Source organism: Chiloscyllium plagiosum, unplaced genomic scaffold (genome assembly GCF_037043375.1).
Source record: "Chiloscyllium plagiosum isolate Xiang-an unplaced genomic scaffold, Cpla_swu_hap1 HiC_scaffold_38, whole genome shotgun sequence".
NCBI lineage: Eukaryota > Metazoa > Chordata > Chondrichthyes > Orectolobiformes > Hemiscylliidae > Chiloscyllium > Chiloscyllium plagiosum.
In genome coordinates this window covers 23,976,946-23,998,592 of record NW_028270176.1, presented here as the reverse complement: position 1 = coordinate 23,998,592, position 21,647 = coordinate 23,976,946, and the positions used below count along the sequence as shown (strand labels likewise).

General features: G+C 43.0%; 1 pseudogene; it reads right to left on the bottom strand.

Annotated features, from left to right (window-relative positions):
- Positions 1–12,264: 12,264 nt before the first annotated feature.
- Positions 12,265–21,647, bottom strand: LOC148139322 (putative G protein-coupled receptor 139; annotated as a pseudogene).

Here is a 21,647-nt window from a genome sequence, read left to right as displayed (position 1 = left end):
TTTGCATATGAACGTTCTACTCCTGAATGATGAAGTCAAAACCTTTGTGTTGAACATAGTATTACTGAGCTCTGAAACCATTTTATACTCTTTAGGATTCCCAAGGGAATGTTAAAGTTGCATCATTGTTATTTCCAATCTGTTAAAATGTATTATCACCGAGATATTGAGTCCCGGTTGCATTCAAATTACTCCATTCTGACTTCATAGGAAAAACCAAAGAGAAGGCTTACAGCCTGACTGACTCATTGTAGAACAATCCCAGTGGGCAATGGATTGCAGAAATCAGAGAATCATATAGTTATACAGCTCAGAAACAGACCCTTGGTCCAGTCTGACGTAGTCCCATTTGCCAGCATTTGGCCCATATCCCTCGAAATCCTTTCTATTCTGATGCCTACCCAGATGCCGTTTAAACGTTATAATTGAACCAGCGTTTGTCATCTCATCTGGCACTTCGTGCCATACATGCATCATCTTCTACATGAAAACGTTGCCTCTCAGTTTCCGAAATTAATACAGCCTCCCAAGCTCCACCAGAGACGTAAACCAGCACTTGTGGTTGAGAGATCCAGCGACCTAGGATAAACAACCAAAGTAATACAGCAGCTGAAGCTCATAAGATGCTGCTTCAAGGAGGCACCCCAATCAAACATAGAGACATAGAATATATGAGCAGGGTTTGTTCATTCGATCTTTCAAATCTACTTCACCACCCAATATTAATGATGGCTGATCATAAAACTCAGGACTCTGCTCCCAGGTTTCTCCTGACATCCTTTAGTCACTTAAGCTTGAAAAAAATCTATTGCCTTCTTGAAAATATTCATGGCTAAGGATGAGAATTCCATGGTGTCACCACACTCTGGATGAATTTATTTTTGGTATCTTTTCATTTCCAGATGTTTCGTTACCCTACTAGGTAATATCTTCAGTGGGCCTCTGGCGAAGAAATGTTGAAAATTCCTGCTTTCTATTTATATGTTTGGGTTTCTTTGGGTTGGTGATGTCATTTCCTGTGCTGATGTTATTTCCTATGGTGAAGTCACTTCCTCTTTCTTTTCTCAGTGGGTGGTAGATGGAGTGTAACTCGATGTGTTTGTTGCCTAACAAGTCCACACCGACCCTTCGAAGAGTAACTCACGCAGACCCATTTCCCTCTGACTAATGCACTAACACTATGGGTAATTTAGCATGGCCAATTCACCTTACTTGCACAACTTTGGACAGTGGGAGGAAACCAGAACACCTGGAGGAAACCCACGCAGACACGGGGATAACGTGCAAACTCCACACAGACAGAATCAAACTTGGGCCCCCGGTGCTGTGAGGCAGCAGTGCTCATCACTGAGCCACTGCATTGATAGAGTTCCGGTTGGAATGCCATGCTTCTAGGAATTCTTGTGCGTCTTTGTTTGGCTTGTCTTAGGATGGATGTGTTGTCCCAGTCGAAGTGGTGTCCTTCCTCATCTGTATGTGAGGATACTAGTGAGAGAAGGTCATGTCTTTTTGTAGCTAGTTAGTGTTCATGTATCCTGGTGGCTAGTTTTCTGCCTGTTGTCCAATGTAATGTTTGTTACACTCCCTGCATTATTTTTACTTGTTGTCTGTACAGGATCTTTCAAGTTCATTAGCTGCTGTTTTGGTTGTTGGTGGGATTTTGAGCTACCATGATGCCAAGGGGTCTGAATATAGATGAGGAAGGATACTACTTCGACTGGGACAACGCATCCAACCTCGGACAAGCCAAACAAAGACACACACGAGAATTCCTAGAATCATGGCATTCCAACTGGAACTCTATCAACAAACACATCGACCCCATCTACCGTCCACTGAGAAAAGGAACAGGAAGTGACTTCACCACAGGAAATAACATCACCACAGGAAATGACATTACCAACCCAAAGAAACCCAAACATATAAATAGAAACCAGGAATTTTCAGCATTGCTTCGCCTGAGGCCCTCTGAAGATGTTACCTAGTAGGGTAACGAAACATCTGGAAATGAACCTTGCAGCTCAGTGAGCAAACCTACATCCAAAACCTCAACCTGAGATGCAAATCTTCTTAAATCTAAATGGTTTATGCCTTACCCTGTAATTTGTGGTTCTGGATGGACCAGTCATTGACAACAGTCTTCCTGCATTTGCAATGACCTCAATATCAATTAACCCAAGATTCTTTGTTTTAATGTTTTCATTTATTGCGTGCTGTTTGTCCATTAGTAATCAAAAAATAGCGACACTGGAAATTTGAAAACTTCCATTTGAAATCGCTCCATTTGTTCTAGGTAAACTTGGCAAATTTGCTGCTCCCAAGTCCTTTCGTGGATTCTTCCTTCTTCTAGAATCTGAATGAAGATAACAACTTATTTCATAATTTACTCTTTGCTTCTTTTCAAAGTCATAATTCGAAACGGAACAGAACAGGCCTTAAATCCACTCAAGCCTCGACTACCTTTCTTTAACCTCCTTTCAAACCAATTTCTCACCACATTAAATTTACTGGCTCCACTTCCATCGATAATTATCAACATTTCCTTCATTAGTAAACATTGGTGCCAAGTAAACCTCACAATTCTATACTGTTCCTAACAGTCCAAGAATAAATCTTGTTCATTGACCCTAAGTGGACTTGTAAAGCTTCATATTACACCCCCACTACAATGACTTGCTGGTCTGGCTCCTCGAGAAAATTTAAACAGTTTGGTAAGGACTTGGCTTTGTTTTGGGGATTTGACGGAGGCTGACCTGTTGTCCCTCTGTTTGGGATATCTTCTGAATGACGCTATGCAAATATCTTCACTCAAGTGGTGTCCCCCAAGCTCAGTCGGCCTGGTGAGGGTGTCCACTTCTGCCAGAATATCCTGGAACTCAAATGGTCCACTTGCTGCATTTTCCAGCCTGTTTGAAGTCCCGCCGGGCTTCAGCTAAAACCATGGAAAGTGGAACATTGAACAGTAGAACACAGGACAGGCCCGTTGCCCCCTGACGTTGTACCAGCCTTTTATCCTAGTCTAAGATCAGACTTAGTTACATACCCTTCATTGAACTACCTTCCATTTGCATATCCAAGAGTCGCTTAAATGCCCCATATGTATCAGAGTCTATTACCACTGCTGGCAGTGCATTCCACACACCAATCACTCTTTGGCTTTCCACTCTATCTATGCATTTCAACATCTTGTTCTCCTCAATCAAGTCACCTCTCATCCTTTACTGCTATGAGAAAAGGCCTAGCTACTGCAACGTAACTTCATAAGACCTGCCCTCCAGTCCAGGCAGCATCCTGGGAAATCTCCTTCGCACCTTCTCTAAAGTTTCCACAACTTTTACTATAATGAGGTGAACAGAACTGAGCACAACATTCCAAGTGTGGTCTAAATAGGGCGATATAGATGTGTAGTATTATCCTGCGGTTCTTCAACCCAATCGCCCTGTTAATGAAAATGAACACACCATAAGTGTTTTAGCAAACCTGTCAACTTGGGTATCAATGTTTGAGTGATCTGTGGACATAGACCTCAAGATCCCTCTGTTCCTCCACACTGCCAAGAATCCTGCCTTTAACCCTATATTCTACAATCAAATTTGACCTTCCAAACGGAATCACTCCCCAATTTTACAGGGTGAACTCCATCTACCACTTATCAGCCTGGTTTTGCATCCTCTCAATGTCTGGTTGCTACCTACAACGGCCTTCCACACTACCCAGAACTCCACCAACCTTCACTTTATCGGCAAACTGACTAACCCACCCTTCCACATCTTCATCCAAGTCATTTATAAATATTTCAAAGAACGGAGGTCTCAGAACTGATCCCTGTGAAACACCGTTGGTCACCCAGCTCCAGGCTGAATACATTCCATCTACTATCACCCTCTGTATTCTATGAGCCATCCAGCTCTGTATGCAGAGAGACAAATTTCCCTGTATCCCATGCCTCCTTATTTACAGAATGAGCCAACCATGGGGAACCTTATCAAACACCTTGTTAAAATCCATGTACACCACATCCACAGTTCTATCTTCACCAAAGTGTTTTGGCACGTCCTCAAAGTATTCAGTGAGGTTTGTGAGGCATGACCTGCCCTCCACAAAACCATGCTGACTATCACTAATCAAACTATGGTTTTCCAACTAATCATAAACCCTGTCTCTCAGAATCCTCTCCAATACTTTGACAACCACTGACGTAAGATTGACTGGTCTATATTCCCAGGATGGTCCCGTTTCCCTTTCTTGAAGAAGGGAATAACATTTGCCATCCTCCAATCGTCTGGTTCTAATCCAGTGAACAGTGAGGATGTCAAGATCATTGCCAAAGGCAGTGCAATCTCTTCCCTCGTTTGTTGTATCAATCGAATGTATATGCCATCTGGCGCAGGGGCTTCATCTATCCTGATGGTTTTCAAAATTTTCAGCATATTCTTCTTCCTAACATCAATCTTTCTAGCATATCAGTCTGTTTCACGTTGTCCTCAGAAACGTCAGGTCCCTCTCGGTACTGAATACTGAAGTAAAGTGTTTATTATGGACTTCCTCTACTTCCTCCGCCTCCAGGCTCAAGTTCCATCCACTGTCCATGATCAGCCCTCTTGTTCCTCACATAAGAGTTGAATACCTTAGGGTTTTTCATAATCCTACCTTCTAAAGCTTTGTGGACACACCAAACAAAAACTGCTCCATCCAAGCGAATTGATCTAAGGAAGTTCCAAACAATATTAGGGAAGTTAAAGTCATCCATGACAGCAACTCTGTCACTTCTGCATGGGGCTGGAGAAAACTCCCAATAAATTAACCGATTATTTCCTGTTTCTGAATTCCGCCCATACTGACTCTGTGCTCAAACTCTCATTGAAGAACTCCCTTTCTTCAGCTGTGATACTATCCCTGATTAGCATTGCCATGTCTCCATTTCCATTACCTCCCCCACTATTGCTTTTGAAACATCTAAACCCTGGAACATCCAGCAACCATTCCTGCCTCTGTGATAGCCAAGTCTCCGTAATGGCTAAAACATCAGAGCTCCAAATAATGATCCATGGTCTGAGTTCGTCACCCTTATTCCTGATACTTCTTGCAATAGAATAGACACACTTCAATCCATCACACTGACTACACTGTTGCCCTATCAAGTGCCTATTCCTCATCACAGATTTTCTGCACACTGTATCTGGCTGTTCACTAGCTACTCCATCAACTGATCCAAATCTCAGGTTCTCACAATCCTGGCAATCTCTTTACAACCTTCCCAAAGAGCTGTGGCAAGCCTTTTTCCTAGCATATTGGTGCTCCTAGCATATGTTCAGGTGCAACCAATCCTTCTTGTAAAGGTCCCACCTTTCCCAGAAGGCATCCCAATGATCCACATATCTGAAGCCATCCCTCCTACACCAGCTCTGCAGCCACATGTCAATCGATACTCGCTCTGTGTTCCTTGCCTCATGAGTACATGGCACCGGTAACAATTCTGAGAGGACTACTCTGCTTGCCCTTCCTTCGAGCTTCCAACTTAACTCACTATATTCATTTTTCAGGTCCTTATTCCTTTAGCTTTCTATGATATTTTTAACTGATATATAACACGACTTCTGGCTGCTCTTCCTCCTCCTTAAGAATCCTGTTGACTAGAACATCCCAGACCCTGGCACCCAGGAAGCAACAGGCCACCCGCCGTCTTGCTCGCGACCACAGAATCTCCTGTCTGTTCCTCTCACGATTGAATCTCCTATTAGAATCGCTCTCCTGTTCTGCCCCCTTCCCTTCTGAGCCACAGAGCCAGGCTCCATGTCAGACAACTGGCCACTATAGCTTTCCCCAAGTAGGGACCCCCAGTTCAACTCCCACCCCTCAGCAGTATCCAAAACGGCATTTAGGTACAAGGAGGTGCTTTTGCATGTTTAAATGTTAATTCCACTCTTGCCAATACTGAAATCCACAGAGGCTAGTATCCCATCACCACGTCACCCTTTATATTTAGATTTAGGTTCAGGTTTTATTTCAAAATCTATTCAAATAAAAGATACAAGAGTGCAGTGAGAAGCAAACACTACAGCCGCACACCATACTGTCTTAGGAACAAAGTACTCAGGTACAAAGTCTTAGTTAGAGAAGCAGAAAAATGCAGAATTAAGATAAAATGCAGTCTTCTTAGTGTAAAAGTAAGGGGTCGATCCTATGCTCAGGCAACTGTCTTTGTGGAGTTTGCACATTCTGCGTGCGTTTCCTCTGGGTGCACCGGTTTCCTCCGACAGTCCAAAGATGTGTGTCACTCAGCTGCCCAGCCAACTGAGCTACAGATGCTCTCGGAGGATAGTGACAAACTTCAAATGGACACGGGGAGGGTGGTGGAATGGGTGGACAAACGGCAGATGGAATTTCAATGTGGGGATAAGTGAAGTGATTCAATTTGTCTGGAAGACAACAGAGGAACAGACGAAAATAAAGAGTCTGATTCCAAAGGAATAAGGCAGGAGCAGGAGGGTTTCGATAGATCAGTAAGAGGACAGCAGGGGTGAGAGCAGTTAATGAAGGTATGGAATCCTTGATTTGATATGGTCATGTACTGAGATACAGTGAAAGGTATTGCTTTTGGCTATCCAGACAAAACATACCTTGCATAAGTACAGCAGGGGGAATGGAATAGAATGCAGAATACAGTGTTACAGCTACAGAGAAAGTGCGTAGAAAGATCAACTCGAATATACGAAGGATCCCTTAATAAGTTATATAAAAGTGAGGAAGAAGCTGTTCTTGAATCTGTTGGTATGTGTTTCCCGATGTTTGTATCTTTTGCCTGATTGAAGAGAGTATAACCGTGGTGGGAGCGGTCCTTGATTTTATTGGCTGCTTTCCTGAGGCAGCGGGAGGTGTAGACGGTGTCAGTGGAAGGAAGGCTAGCTTGCGGGATGGACAGGGGTGTGTTCATGGCTTTCTGTAATTTCTTGCGGTGTTAGACAGAGTGATCGCCATACCAAGCTGCAATGAATTCAGAAAGAATGCTTTCTATGGTGCATCCATAACAGTTGGTAAGAGTCATTGTGGGAATACCGAATTTCCTTAGCCTTCGGAAGGCAGTAAGGAGGCTGCAAAAAGGATAATTGCAAATAGTTCCAGAGTGAAGGGACTTTTATTTGTGAAATAAGTTGGAGACACTTGAACTGTTTGGGAAAACAGAGAGGGATATTGTAAACATGTTCAAAATTGTGAGGCACCTGAAAAGAGCAGAATGTAAGAGACAATCCGACTGCTCAGGTGAAAAAAGATTAAGATCTCAATGACCCTTTGACTGCGTGAGATGACAAAGCAGGAAAGGGTAAGGCCATGGAGGTCCCATTTGTGGTGAGTGAGGCGTCTTCTGGATTATTGTGCGCAGTTCTTGTCACCTTGCTATTGTAAGGACACACTGTACATAAAAAAGCAGGGCAAATCCAACCCAGGTAATTACCATCCCATCGGTCTACCCTTGATCATCAGTAAAGTGATGGAAGGTGCTATCAAGCAGCAACTGGTCAGCAATAACCTGCTCAGTGACACCCAGTTTAGTTTCCACCAGGGCCACTCAGCTCCTGACCTCATTACAACATTGGTTCAAACATGGACAAAAGAGCTGAATTCCAGAGGGGACGTGAGAGTGACAGCCCATGATATAAATGCTGATTTTGACCAAATGTGGCATCAAGGACCCAAGCAAAACTGGAATCAGTGGGTATAAGGGGGCAAACACTCCAGTGGTTAGGGTCATAGCTGGCACATAGGAAGATGGCTGTAATTGTTGGAGGTCAGTCGTCTCAGCTCCATAATATCTCTGCAGGAGCTCCTCAGGATAGTGCCCAAGGCTCAAACACCTTCAACTTCATCATCAATTACCTTCCCTCCATCATTAGGTCAATAGTGAGGATTTTCAATGACGATTATACATTGTTTAGCAGTTTTCAAGTCTCCACAGATACAGAAACAGTCCATGTTCAAATGGAACAAGATGTAGACAATACCCAGGCTTGGGCTGAGAAGTGGCAAGTAACATTCATGCCACACAAATGCCAGGCTATGACCATCTCCAATAAGGGACAGTCTAACCACCACCCCTTGTTACTCAATGTATCCCCATTATCAACATCCTGAGTGTTATCATTGACCAGCAACTCAACTGGATGCACCAGAAAACTGCAATGGCTACAAGTGCAGGTCAGAGGTTAGGAAATCTGCAGTGACTAACTCACCTTCTGACTCTACAAAGCCTGTCCACCATCTACAAGTCATAAGTGAGGAGTGTGATGGAACACTCCCCACTTGCCTAGTTGGGTGCAGCTCCAACATCACTCAAAAGGCAAAGAAGCCCCCCACACATCCAAAAGAATCTAATCCCTGCTCTTCCGACACTCTGTAGCAGAATGTGTACCATCTAGAAGCTGCACTGTAGAAATTCACCAAAGATCCTGCGACAGCACCTTCCAAATCCACGACCACTTCCACATAGATGAACTAGGGCAGCAGATATTTGGGAATAACAAATGGTTTTCTTTCCCCATGAAGCCACTCACCATCCTGACTTGGAAATATAGTGCCACTTCTTCACTGTCACGGGGTCAAAACCTTCAAATTCCGTCCCTAAGGGCTTTGTGGGTTTACCTATAGGAGGTGATCTGCAGGGGTTCAAGAAGGCAGCTCATCACCACCTTCTCAAGGAGCAAATAGGGACAGGCAATAAATGCTGGTCCTGCTAGTGACGCCAACATGACGAGAAATAGTTTGAAAAAAATGAATTGGACAGAGTTCAGAAGACATTTACCAGAATGTTGCCAGGATTGACGGGTTTGTATTATAATGAGAGATTGGATCGGCTAGGACTTTGTTCACTGGAATAGGAGGCTGAATGGTGACCTTATAGAGTTTTAAAATTTCATGAGGGGCATGGATAAGATTAATGCCAAGGTTCTTTTGCCTAGAGTGTGGGAGTTCAAAGCTAAGGGTCATTTCTAAGGTAACAGGAAAAATGAGCCACCCTGCTCATTGACGAAATTAGGCTATCTCATGGGGTGACAGCCATATTGGTGTTATGTCATGAATCGACTCTGGCATCCATTCCATTAATTCTGAATCACTGCCGAGGAGAAAGTGAGGTCTGCAGATGCTGGAGATCAGAGCTGGAAATGTGTTGCTGGAAAAACGCAGCAGGTCAGGCAGCATCCAGGGAACAGGAGAATCGACGTTTCGGGCATAAGCCCTTCAGAAGGGCTTATGCCCGAAACATCGATTCTCCTGTTCCCTGGATGCTGCCTGACCTGCTGCGCTTTTCCAGCAACACATTTCCAGCTCTGAATTACTGCCACCAATTGACCAACGGATGCAACTTTGATTTCTCGATCACAATCGGTGGAAGAGAAAGATTCGCTGGCTGGAACCCAAGAGAAATACATGAAAGTTGTGATTTGAGTCATGTTGCGGAACTGTGTGTTAGCAAAGAATTTTCCCAAAGTGCAATTTGGTCATTCCCAGGAATATGGCCTTTCTAAGTCAAGGGCAATTTGTGGAAACTATGGCTGATTGAAAGAAAAACGCCAAGAGAATTACAACTAATTGATTGAGATGAATAGACCATATCGGAACTGAACTAGGCCATTTGGGATTTTGAGCTTAATCCTCAAGATTCAATAAGATCGTGGGGTAGGTTTCAAGTGGAGTGCTGGTAGTGTCCCTACCTCTGAGCCAGAAGATCTGTGCTCAAGTCACACTTGCTCCAAAAGAGTGTAATAACATCTCTGAACATGGTTCATGAGGAAGTAAAATAAGATCATGGCTGTTCTTTCTGTGTCCTTGATTCCATAGATGCACCTGATCATAATAATCTTTAACTCCCTCACCCAATCTGTCAGCCCCCTCTTAAAAATGTTTGGCCACTTTCTGAGATATCAAAGTCACACACCAGACTGAGAAAAAGAAGAATTGCCCCTCTGTTCTGAACAGTCTACCTCTAATCAGAACACCGTTTCTCCTAGCTCTGGGTTGACATGCAATTTGAAACATCTTTTCCATGTTCACCTAATCCAGCCCAACCAGGATTTTGCATACTTCAATCAAGTCAGTCCCACCTTCAGCAAAAACAAGAGCTGCCTGTAAAATTGTCTTCACAAGGCAACTCACTCATCCCAGGTATCAATCAACTAAACACTCCCTGAACCACCTCCAATGCATTGACATCCTTCCTTTCAGGAGAACAAAACCACAGTCAGTATCCAAGATGTGATCCCCTGTAGGATCAACTCCGATGTTCTGCAATAATCTTTCATGAGGCCCCTTATCAAATGATTCCTGGAACCCAATTTCAATATCTCAATGGGCTCCACTTAATCAAAAGCACACGTTACTTATTCAAAGAATTCCGTGACTAAAAATGATCTCCATTTAAAAACATCAGGCTGACTCTTCCCAAAATTTCCAATGAGATTCTCCTTCAGGATTGATTGAACAACTTCTCTATAACATTCACCGGGCTAACTGAACTACATTTTATGCTTTCTGTACCCTTTCCTTCTTCAACATAAGGACAATATCAACGACTTTCATTTAACCTTTCCAGATTTGGTTCGGAATTTTCGAATATTGACACCAATACATCTATTATCTCACAAGCCAGTGAGAAACACACAGTCAGAGTTGCATAACACGGAAACAGACCCTTTAGTCCAACTCGGCAAAATATCCTAAATTAATCTAGTCTTGTTTGTCAGCATTTGGCTCACATCCTACTAAACCCTTCCTATTCATGCACACATCCAGATGCCTTTTCAATGTTCTTTTAAGAAGTTCCAATTCTTAATTAGAGCAACAACTTCTAATTGTCGATGACTTTCTCTGAATCATCTCTGATGGACTAAATAATCACCAACTCACATACAGTCACCGCTTCATGCCACTCTGCTGGGGACTGTACATGTTTTACACACACACACACACACACACATCTCCAGAGAGGCCATTATCCCGTTATTGTACATGTCACTGACTCAGCTAGCTCAGAGCCGTCTCCTAGAATGAGCAAAGCCCCTGAATCTCCTACTTAGTTTTATTTTTTTCTCTTTCTTTCTTCCCCACACTACTACCTAACAGCAGTAGTGTTCATTTTCCCCAGCACCTATGTCATGTGTGTGCAGGTGTCAGACACAGTGAAGAACAAGTGTGGAAATCTTTATTTCTCTTCCACCACCAGGAAGAAGGAAACGCTCTAGTGGCCAATGACAAGCAGTGTCCTTCTCAAAGGGCAATGCTGCGTGGACACTCCTGTTTATGTCAGTCAGTCAGGGCTCTCTGATTGGACCAGAGAGAGATCTATCCCTTTCGAGGCATATTTGAAATGTAACAGGTTTCAAGCAAATAACTCAGCAAATTTTTCAAAAAAAGCCAATAGAAATATTCTGTTGTGTGAATAATCAAGGTAAAGTTCAATAAACACCCAAGAATAGGACGTGAAAGAAACAGCTAAGTCACAGCTACCGATGTCACATAGAATGAAACTATCTCAATTGACTACAGTAAAGCCAGATGGCAGGATATCTTTGCCATGTGGTTAAAATCTTTCAAGCTTTTTATGGAAAGAGCACAGACACTTTCTCATTATTTTCATTTCCTTTAATTATGTGGTTTTTCATTGTTAAAACCAAATGTGCAGAGTTGCACACTTACCTTTCATCAAAAGGCAACCACATTAAATGTGAAAGGAAATAAAGATGAACCGGCAATCCGACATTCTGCCTCCAATCTCAGCTGTCCTATAATAGCATCATTACAGACTATAACAGTCATTACTGAGGTAAATGAAACAAAGGGAAAGGTTATTGCAAAACAAAACTGAAACGTGGCAGGAAGAGTGTGAGTGCTCTCGTTTGCAATTCAATGTCAACACTAATGAGTGGCCCAATGGTTAAATTAATTGGTACCTAATTGATGGAATGCAACCTCCCTAATTCAGTTCTTCTTGTCGATTTCTTGGGTGTTTTCCCAAATGTCTGTGGATGCTGCAATGGTATGCCTTTCTTGAATGAATTCTTCATTACATTTACTTCAGGTGAAAAATAAAAATCTTGTCTCAATATTATGGCAATCCAAAATAAAGTAACATCAAATCGAAGATAAGCCAACACTGCTGTTCAGACTTTCATAAAAACTAACATTTTTGATACCAATCAGTTGATAAAAGTTTACTACCCAGTACTGTACTTAGGAAAACAGACGCATATGTTACTGTCTTACAGATTACAATCAATTCATTCTGAAAGTAAAAATTCTGCTGATTGAAGTCAATGGGTACTTTACAGCGTGAATGAACTGTTCCCTGAACTTCGACTGAGTTACTTCATGAATAAACGTACTTGTGCAGCAACTCAAACTCAGCAGCATATAGCCAATTCTTTCAAATACATGCAAACTATCATTGTAATATTTGGGATCAATTGCTGCAAATTGATAATATAAGAAATTTACTACATAGGGTGACCACAGCAATATGAAGCTACTTGATATGGTAAACAGTAAAATGCGTGGCTACAGGGATGGTGCAGGAGGGAGGGATTCCGGTATTTGGATAACTGGGGTTCTTTCTGGGGAAGGTGGGACCTCTATAAACAGGATGGTCTGCACCTGAACCTGAGGGGCACCAGTATCCTTGGTGGGAGGTTTGCTAGTGCTCTTGGGGCGGGGTTTAAACTAACTCTGCAGGGGCATGGGAACCCAGACTGTAGCTTTAGGGTGCAGGACCTGGAGTGTAGGGAGGTTAGGAACATGGAGGGTGCCTGTAAACAGGAAAGTGGCTTGAAGTGTGTATACTTCAATGCAAGAAGTATACGAAATAAGGTAGGTGAACTTGCAGCGTGGGTTGGTACCTGGGACTTCGATGTTGTGGCTATTACGGAGACATGGGTAGAACAGGGACAGGATTGGCTGTTGCAGGTCCCAGGGTTTAAATGTTTTAGTAGGGTCAGAGGTGGGGGTAAAAGAGGGGGAGGTGTGGCATTGCTTGTCAAAGATAGTATTACAGCAGTGGAAAGGACGATGGATGAAGACTCGCCATCAGAGGCAGTTTGGGCTGAGGTTAGGAATAGGAAAGGTGAGCTCACCCTGTTAGGAGTTTTTTACAGGCCTCCTAATAGTCCTAGAAACGTAGAAGAAAGGATTGCGAGGATGATTCAAGAGAAGAGTGAAAGTAATAGGGTGGTTGTTATGGGGGACTTTAACTTTCCTGATATTGATTGGGAAAGCTATAGCTCAAGTTCGTTAGATGGGTCAGTGTTTGTCCAATGTGTGCAGGAGGGTTTCCTGACACAATATGTAGATAGGCCAACAAGAGGTGAGGCCATACTGGATTTGGTTCTGGGTAATGAACCAGGCCAGGTGTTAGAATTAGAGGTAGGTGAGCACTTTGGGGACAGTGACCACAATTTGGTGACTTTTACTCTAGTGATGGAGAGGGATAAGTGTGCACTACAGGGCAAGAGTTATAGCTGGGGGCAGGGAAATTATGATGCGGTGAGGCATGACTTAGGATGTGTGGCTTGGAAAAGTAAGCTTCAAGGCAAGGGCGCAATTGATATGTGGAACTTGTTCAAGGAGCAACTATTGAGTGTCCTTGATAAGTATGTACCCGTCAGGCAGGGAGGAAAGGGCCGTGTGAGGGAGCTGTGGTTTAATAAGGAATTGGAATCCCTTGTTAAATGGAAGAGGGCGGCCTATGGAAAGATGAGGCGTGAAGGTTCAATTGGGGCGATTGAGAGTTATAATTTAGCCAGGAAGGACCTGAAGAGAGAGCTAAGAGCAGCGAGGAGGGGACATGAAAGGTCCTTAGTTGGTAGGATTAGGGAAAACCCGAAGGCTTTCTATAGGTATATCAGGAATAAAAGAATGACTAGGGTAGGAATAGGTCCAGTCAAGGATAGTAGTGGGAAGTTGCGTGTGGAGGCTGAAGAGATTGGGGAGACACTGAATGAATACTTTTCATCAGTATTCACTCAGGAACAGGACATTGTTGTCGATGTGAATACTGAGTCACAATTAAGTAGAATGGATGGCTTTGAGGTATGTAGAGAAGAGGTGTTGGAAATTCTGGAAAGGGTGAAAATAGATAAGTCCCCTGGGCCTGATGGCATTTATCCTAGGATTCTCTGGGAAGCAAGGGAGGAGATTGCAGAGCCATTGACCTTGATTTTTATGTCCTCGTTTTCTACAGGAGTAGTGCCAGAAGATTGGAGGCTAGCAAATGTGGTTCCCTTGTTCAAGAAGTGGAGTAGGGATAACCCTAGTAACTATAGGCCGGTGAGTCTCACTTCTGTTGTGGGCAAAATCTTAGAGAGAATTGTAAGGGATAGGATTTATGAACATCTGGATAGGAATAATGTGATCAAGGATAGTCAGCATGGTTTTGTGAAGGGCAGGTCGTGCCTCACAAACCTTATTGAATTCTTTGAGAAAGTGACTAAGGAGGTGGACGAGGGGAAAGCGGTAGATGTGGTGTATATGGATTTTAGTAAGGCGTTTGATAAAGTTCCCCATGGTAGACTACTGCAAAAAATACGGAGGTATGGCATTGAGGGTGAGTTGAAGGTTTGGATTAGGAGTTGGCTGGCTGGAAGAAGACAGAGGGTAGTAGTTGATGGCAAAGGATCATCTTGGAGTGCCGTCACTAGCAAGGATCTGTTTTGGGACCATTGCTGTTTGTCATTTTTACAAATGACCTGGAGGAGGGGTTAGAAAGTTGGGTGAACAAGTTTGGGGATGATACGAAAGTCGGAGGAGTTGTAAACAGTGAGGAAGGATGTGGCAGGTTACAGCGGGATATAGATAAGCTGCAGAGCTGGGCAGAAAGGTAGCAAATGGAGTTCAATGTAGCTAAGTGTGAGGTGATTCACTTTGGTAAGAGTAACAAAAAGATGGGGTACTGGGCTAATGGTCGGATACTTGGTAGTGTGGATGAGCAGAGGGATCTTGGTGTCCATGTACACAGATCTTTGAAAGTCGCCACCCAGGTAAATAGTGTGGTGAAGAAGGCATATGGCGTACTGGCTTTTATTGGTAGAGGAATTGAGTTCCGGAGTACTGAGGTCATGTTGCAGTTGTATAAGACTGGTGCGGCCGCATCTGGAGTATTGTGTGCAGTTTTGGTCGCCATACTATAGGAAGGATGTGGAGGCACTGGAACGGGTGCAGAGGAGGTTTACCAGGATGTTGCTGGTATGGTAGAAAGATCATATGAGGAAAGGCTGAGGCACTTGGGGTTGTTTTCATTGGAGAAAAGAAGGTTTAGGGGTGACTTGATAGAGGTGTACAAGATGATTAGGGGTTTAGATAGGGTCGACAGTGAGAATCTTTTTCCACGTATGGAGTCAGCTATTACAAGGGGGCATAGCTTTAAATTAAAGGGGGGTAGGTATAGGACAGATGTTAGGGGTAGGTTCTTTACTCAGCGAGTCGTGAGTTCATGGAATGCCCTGCCAGTAGCAGTGGTGGACTCTCCCTCATTATGGGCATTTAAGCGGGCATTAGATAGGCATATGGAGGATAGTGGGCTAGTGTAGGTTAGGTGGGCTTGGATCGGCGCAACATCGAGGGCCGAAGGGCCTGTACTGCGCTGTATTCTTCTATGTTCTATGTTCTATCATTGCCTTCCTTCTGCTCTCCATCTCAGGATCACTGCGCTTCTCTTCCGTGTTCTGACTCCTCAATCCTTTACGGATCTGATTCACCACTAAAACATATCTGACTGTCATAACGTTGAAGAGCAAAACTAAACTGAATGGGAGTAATGGTGTTAACACCTAATCAAACCAGTCATAAACCATCCGTGCGACTTCTGTATAGCAGCTGGCCTTCATTTGACAAGACCACTGTACATTGTCAACCACAATCATAGGTCCCTGTGTTATGAAAATGGAAGCATTTTTTAAGAATGAAAAGCTAGTGTTTTCACTGTACAATATTTCAGTTTCAGTTTCCGGCAACAAATGGTGACAAGCCGACCAGCGGAGAAAGTGACAGTGAACCAGACAGAACAGTCAGATCTCATTAAAAGCAGGAACTGAATCACAATGCATGCAGGTGTGAGGTGCAGGAATGATCCCTGGTAAAAGTACTGATTCAGTTGATACAATATGACATCAGTGATGACGAACATCAGATCCGCTGTTGCCATGGCCAGCAGGTAATGAGTATTGCATCTGCAGAGGCCGCATTTTCTGAGGGACAGAATTACAATTGCCAGTGCATTAACTGTAAGAGGGAGAACTGAAATTAGTTTAGCAATTGCAGTTTGAACAGTCTTCCATTTGAGTCGAGATTGCATTAGGGCTGTCAGGAAGCATATTAATATGTAAAAGGAATTTTAATACTGTTTCCATCCCATATTAAGCTGTGTCATATGAACAAAGAGTATGGGTTCGTGGTGTTGAACATGAAGGATTATAACATCTCTATGTAGGTGTAAATTGGTCAGTTGAATATGTTACTAAAACATATTGTATACAAAATCAGATTGAACATGTTCTGTTGGCTTAATGCGCATCATTCTGTTAATGGAAGAATATTTCAAAAATGAACAAGGTATAAAACTGTATTTCTGTGTTCTCAACAATTAACCAAGCTGTCCTTCTAGCCAAGGAGCTTTGGATTTAAATGTTCTAAGGACCCATTTTAACATGATCACAATGCAAGCTGACATTGAATGACATCACATTACAAATATGATGTTCAGAATCATGAATTTGACACCATTACATTAAATAATCCTGTCTTACAGGACAGACGCATTCTTAATAATGTCCCACAGGAATATGAGAACAGCAGCACTCATGGTAAGAGACCATATTCACACACTAATCAACAAGTGGACCTATGGTTTGGTCTTGGCCGCATGAAGGACAGTGGGATAACCACTGAAAAACTGAAATATGCTGTAAGATAAATGAACCCATTGATGAACATAAATATAATCAAATGAAGCTGTCAAGTGATTGAACAGTTTAACAAAGGCTGCCTTCAAAATAAGAGAAATAAAGAATTCTTTCATACGAGAAAGTATATATTTAAACTTGGTCTTGCACATGGTTTGCTTTCTCCATGTACACAACCAATTGTCTATTCTGTACCCCAAGCCCCCAACAATTGCTTTCAGTTACTTAGAGTCATTGAGATGTACAGCAGGGGACCAGACCCTTCAGTTCAACTTGTGCACACTGAACAGATATCCTAAATTAATCAAGTCCCATTTTGCAGAATTTAGCCAATATTCCTCTCAAATCACCCTGCTGATGTGCCCTTCCAGATTCCTTTTAAAAGTTGAATTTGCACCGGCCTCCACCATTTTATCTGGCAGTTCATTCCATACATGCATCTCCCTCTGCATGAAAACGTTGCCCCTAGAATCCCTTTTAACCCCTTCCCCTCTCACCTTAAACCAATGCCATCTAGATTTGGACCCTCTCACCCTGGAGGGAATACCTTGACCAGTCACTCTATCCATGCCTCTCAGCCTTCGGTGCTCCATGAAGAAAAACCCCGGCCTATCCAGCCTTTTCCTGTAGCTCAGACTTTCCAACACCGGCGACATCCTTGTAAATCTTTTTTGCACACTTTCAAATTTAACATCATCTTTCCTGGAGCAGGGAGAGCAGAATTGATCGTAATTTTCTAGAATTGGCCGAACCAATTCCTGAAGAAGGGCTTATGCCCGAAACGTCGATTCTCCTGTTCCCTGGATGCTGCCTGACCTGCTGCGCTTTTCCAGCAACACATTTTCAGCTCTGATCTCCAGCATCTGCAGTCCTCACTTTCTCCCCAAACCAACATCTGTACAGCCACAACATGACATCCCAACTCCTATACTAACGCACTGCCAAAAAAAGGTAAGTGTATTAAACATCTGCTTTTCTATACTGTCAACGTGTGACTCCACTTTCAAGGAACTATGAACTTGTACCCCAAGGTCTCTTTGTTTGGCAACGGCCCTCTGGACCTTACCATTAAGTGTAGAAGTCCTGTCCCGATTTGCCTTTCCAAAACTTGTTACATTTGTCTAAATTTCTGGAAAGTACATTTCAAATCACTAATTACGTTGAAAACCGGAAAAAACATCCTTAGTACTAGCAATATGTTAGTGAATGGATTTCACTGCCTTCCATTCATGTCACTCGCTGAGAATGGAAATATCAGCGCTTCTTGCTGTAAACTATTCTTTGAAAGAAAAACCCCGTAACTGTTCAACAAAAAAAGGAGGGATTAGATGTGTTAAGCAAGGACATCATCATCCTCCACTTCCTCTGGCAGCTCATTCCACATATGCACCACCCTCTGCGTGAAAACGTTCATCCTTAGGTCCCTTTTAAAACTTTCCCCTCTCACCCTAAACCTAAGCCCTCTACCTTGAACACCCCCTACCCTGGTGAAAAGACCTTGCCTATTCAACCTTTCCATGCCCCTCATGAGTTTATTGAACTCAAAAGGGTCTCCACTCAGCCTCCAAAGTTTCAGGGAAAAAGGTCCCGTGTTTTCATGCTGTATGACTCTGGCTCTGACTCTATCCAGTCACTCCTTAAAATTCAAGCTGTCCAGTGTTGGTAACATTCTTATAAATTCCATCTACCCTGAATGCGACCAAGTGTTTACTTCGCATCTCCTCTAATAACCTTTGCCCCTCACTTAAGTCTATGCCCCTGCACATTGATCTCACCATGAAGGAGAAAATGTTTTTCCTATCAACCCTGTCCATGCCCCTTATAATTTTATGCACTTCGATCATATCCTCTCTCAATCTCCTCTACTCAATAAAAAAACAACAGCACTATCTTTCAAAGATAAATACTGTGCGTAGCAAGTTTTTTTTTTAGAAAAAAGCTAACAGTGGGAGAATTGCAACGAATATTTAGAAATAATATCTCCATTCATCATTCGTCTTTAGCAACTGTTCCATCATTTCTGCAGTGCACTAACCCTTCCAGATCAAAGAAGTCAAGAGCAGCATAAAATGAAAAAAAAAACACAGAGAACCATCACCACGTCCCACAGCAAGTGACAAAGATATGGATTGACATGGTAGGTCACAAAGCAGTTTATCAGATCAGCTAAAAAGGATGATGAAAGGAAATATCCACAGAATGTAAAATACAGTAAGAAATGATTTTCTGGTTAGAGAAAGGGAATGCAGCTGTTTAGATTAATGCTGGTCCCCACTGAAGGCTGAGAGTGGGGATATTTTCAATGATAGTGTTGAAATAGCAGACATGCTGAACGATTAATTTGTTTCAGGATTGAGACCAGAAAAGAAGGGTAGTCTGCTGGAAGTTTCACAGTAAGTAATAGAATATCTCAATAAAATCAGCAAAAATATATCATCAGTAATGGGGAAATGGGGCAGCACGGCAGCTCAGTGTTTAGTACTGCTGCAGCACAGCGTGAGGGATCCAGGCTTGATTCTAGCCCCGAGCCACTGCCTGTGTGGAGTTTGCACATTCTTCCGGTGTCTGCGTGGGTTTCCTCTGTGTGCTCCAGTTACCTCCCACAATCCAAAAATGAGCAGTTTAAGTTAATTGCCCACACTATTTTGCCCACAGTATTCAGTGATGTGCCGGTCAGGTGCATTAATGAGGGGTTAATGGAGAGTCATTGGGTAGGGGATTGGGTCTGGATCGGTTACTCTTCAGAAGGTCGGTGTGGACTTGTTGAGCCAAAAGGCCTGGTTGCACACTGGCGAGATTCTATGATCTTCTATGAAATGAATTGAATTGTAGATGACAAATTCTGATGGCTTCCATCTGTGGGCATTAAAGGAGGTAGGAGAACATTTTGCCAATGTCCTCACCATAATGTTTCAGAATTCCCTGGATTCAGGAGTTGTACCTCTGAATTTGGAAATTTGCTCATGTCATTCCACTCTTTGAGACGGGAGACAGATTGAAACCAGGGAATTACAGATGAGTCAGCCTGACTTCTGTGATGGGGAAATTGTTAGAATCTGTAATCAAGAGTAGGGTAACAATCGCTTCAAAAATGCCTGCTAATCAGAGAGAGTCAGCATAGATTCATAGAGGTTAGGTCACGCCTGCAAAGTTCAGTATTAAAGAGGTGACAATGCTGGTGGGCAGAAGTAAGTCAATGGATGTTGTTTATACGGATATCTTCCTTCCTGAAATGTGCACTCACCTTGGAGAAATGTTTAAGCGTCGTTTCCAAGTTCTCTCAGTGCACTTTATTGATTTTTCTCTTTCTTGACACATTACCCAGATAAATGCAGACTTGGGGTATCTCCAGGAAAATGCTCTCCATTGTCAGTTGGAAAATGGCACAGGCTGATGGCAGTCTCGTATATTAGTACAAACCTTTATGGGCATGAATTGTTGCATACATCTGGGATTCCTCATCTAACCACTTATACACATGGCTCATCCAGTTTTGTGAAGGAACAACTTCTTGCCAGTTTTTCATATGAGCCCAGTACGCACAAGGCTGGGTATTCAGCCAGCTGTGAAAAGCAGTCTACAATTTGCTTTAAATCCCCACAATCACAAAACAACCCTTTGGGCTTCACAATCAGTAGGCCCAGTGCTGCCCATTCTGCAAAGTAGACAGGTTCAATCTTCCTTCCCTTTCCAACTTCCTGGATTTCTGCCTCTCCTTTTGCCCGTAAGGCAAATGGCACTGCGTGGGACTTGCAGAATCATGGATTTGTTTCCTGGTCAACATATAAGGTGCCCTACACCCGTTTGACAGTTCCTCGATTTTCCTGAGAAACGTCTGGGTATTAATAAGGACTTCATTCAGCCAGCATATTCTAGTCGAAAAATGTTGAGCTAATTCATTTGAAAGTTTCTCAAAAAATCAGGGTCATCAGGCTTGGGCCCGAGCCTTTTACTACAACCAATGCGAACTGAACCAGTTGCTTCTCATAACAGACCAGAATCAAAGTTGTTCCCTTTGTCTGTAAAGGTTTCCCAGCATAGACTCTCAGTCTGGCCAAGGTCTTAAGGATTTGAGTCCAGAGCGAATTTTGTTCAAGACTGAAAAAAGCACATTTGTTTCAAAGTCCATGAGAACTGGAGACCATTTAGCTAGACGTTTATTTTGTTGGGGTTCTGATTTGGTTGTTGCAACACAATTTCACTGTTCAAAACCAGCTAAAGGTGAATGTTCCAGGGTGTGCACTACTCTGTATACTGGCTTGTGAGCTCTCTTGTTTAACTCAGGCAGTGCAGAATCTTCAAGTTCGCATACCAGCAGCAACTACAATGGCCTGCTGGCCTGGATTGTTGAGAAAATTTGATCAGGACTTGGCTTTGTTTCGGGATTTTGATGTGGGCTGACCTGGTGACCCTCTGTTCAGGATATCTCCTTAGTGACGCTATGCAAATACTTTCACTTAAGTGGTGTCCCCCAAGCTCAGTTGTCCTACTGAGGATGTCCACTTGTGTCAGAATACCCTGGAACTCAAATGGTCCACTTGCCGCATTTTCAAGTTGTAGTGCCTGTTTGAAGTCCCGTTGGGCTTCAGCTAAGAACACAGAACATAGAACAGAGAACGGTACAGCACAGTACTGGTCATTGGGCACTCAGTGTTGTGCCATCCGTTCATACTGCTCTAAGATCAGACTAAGCTACATACCATTCAT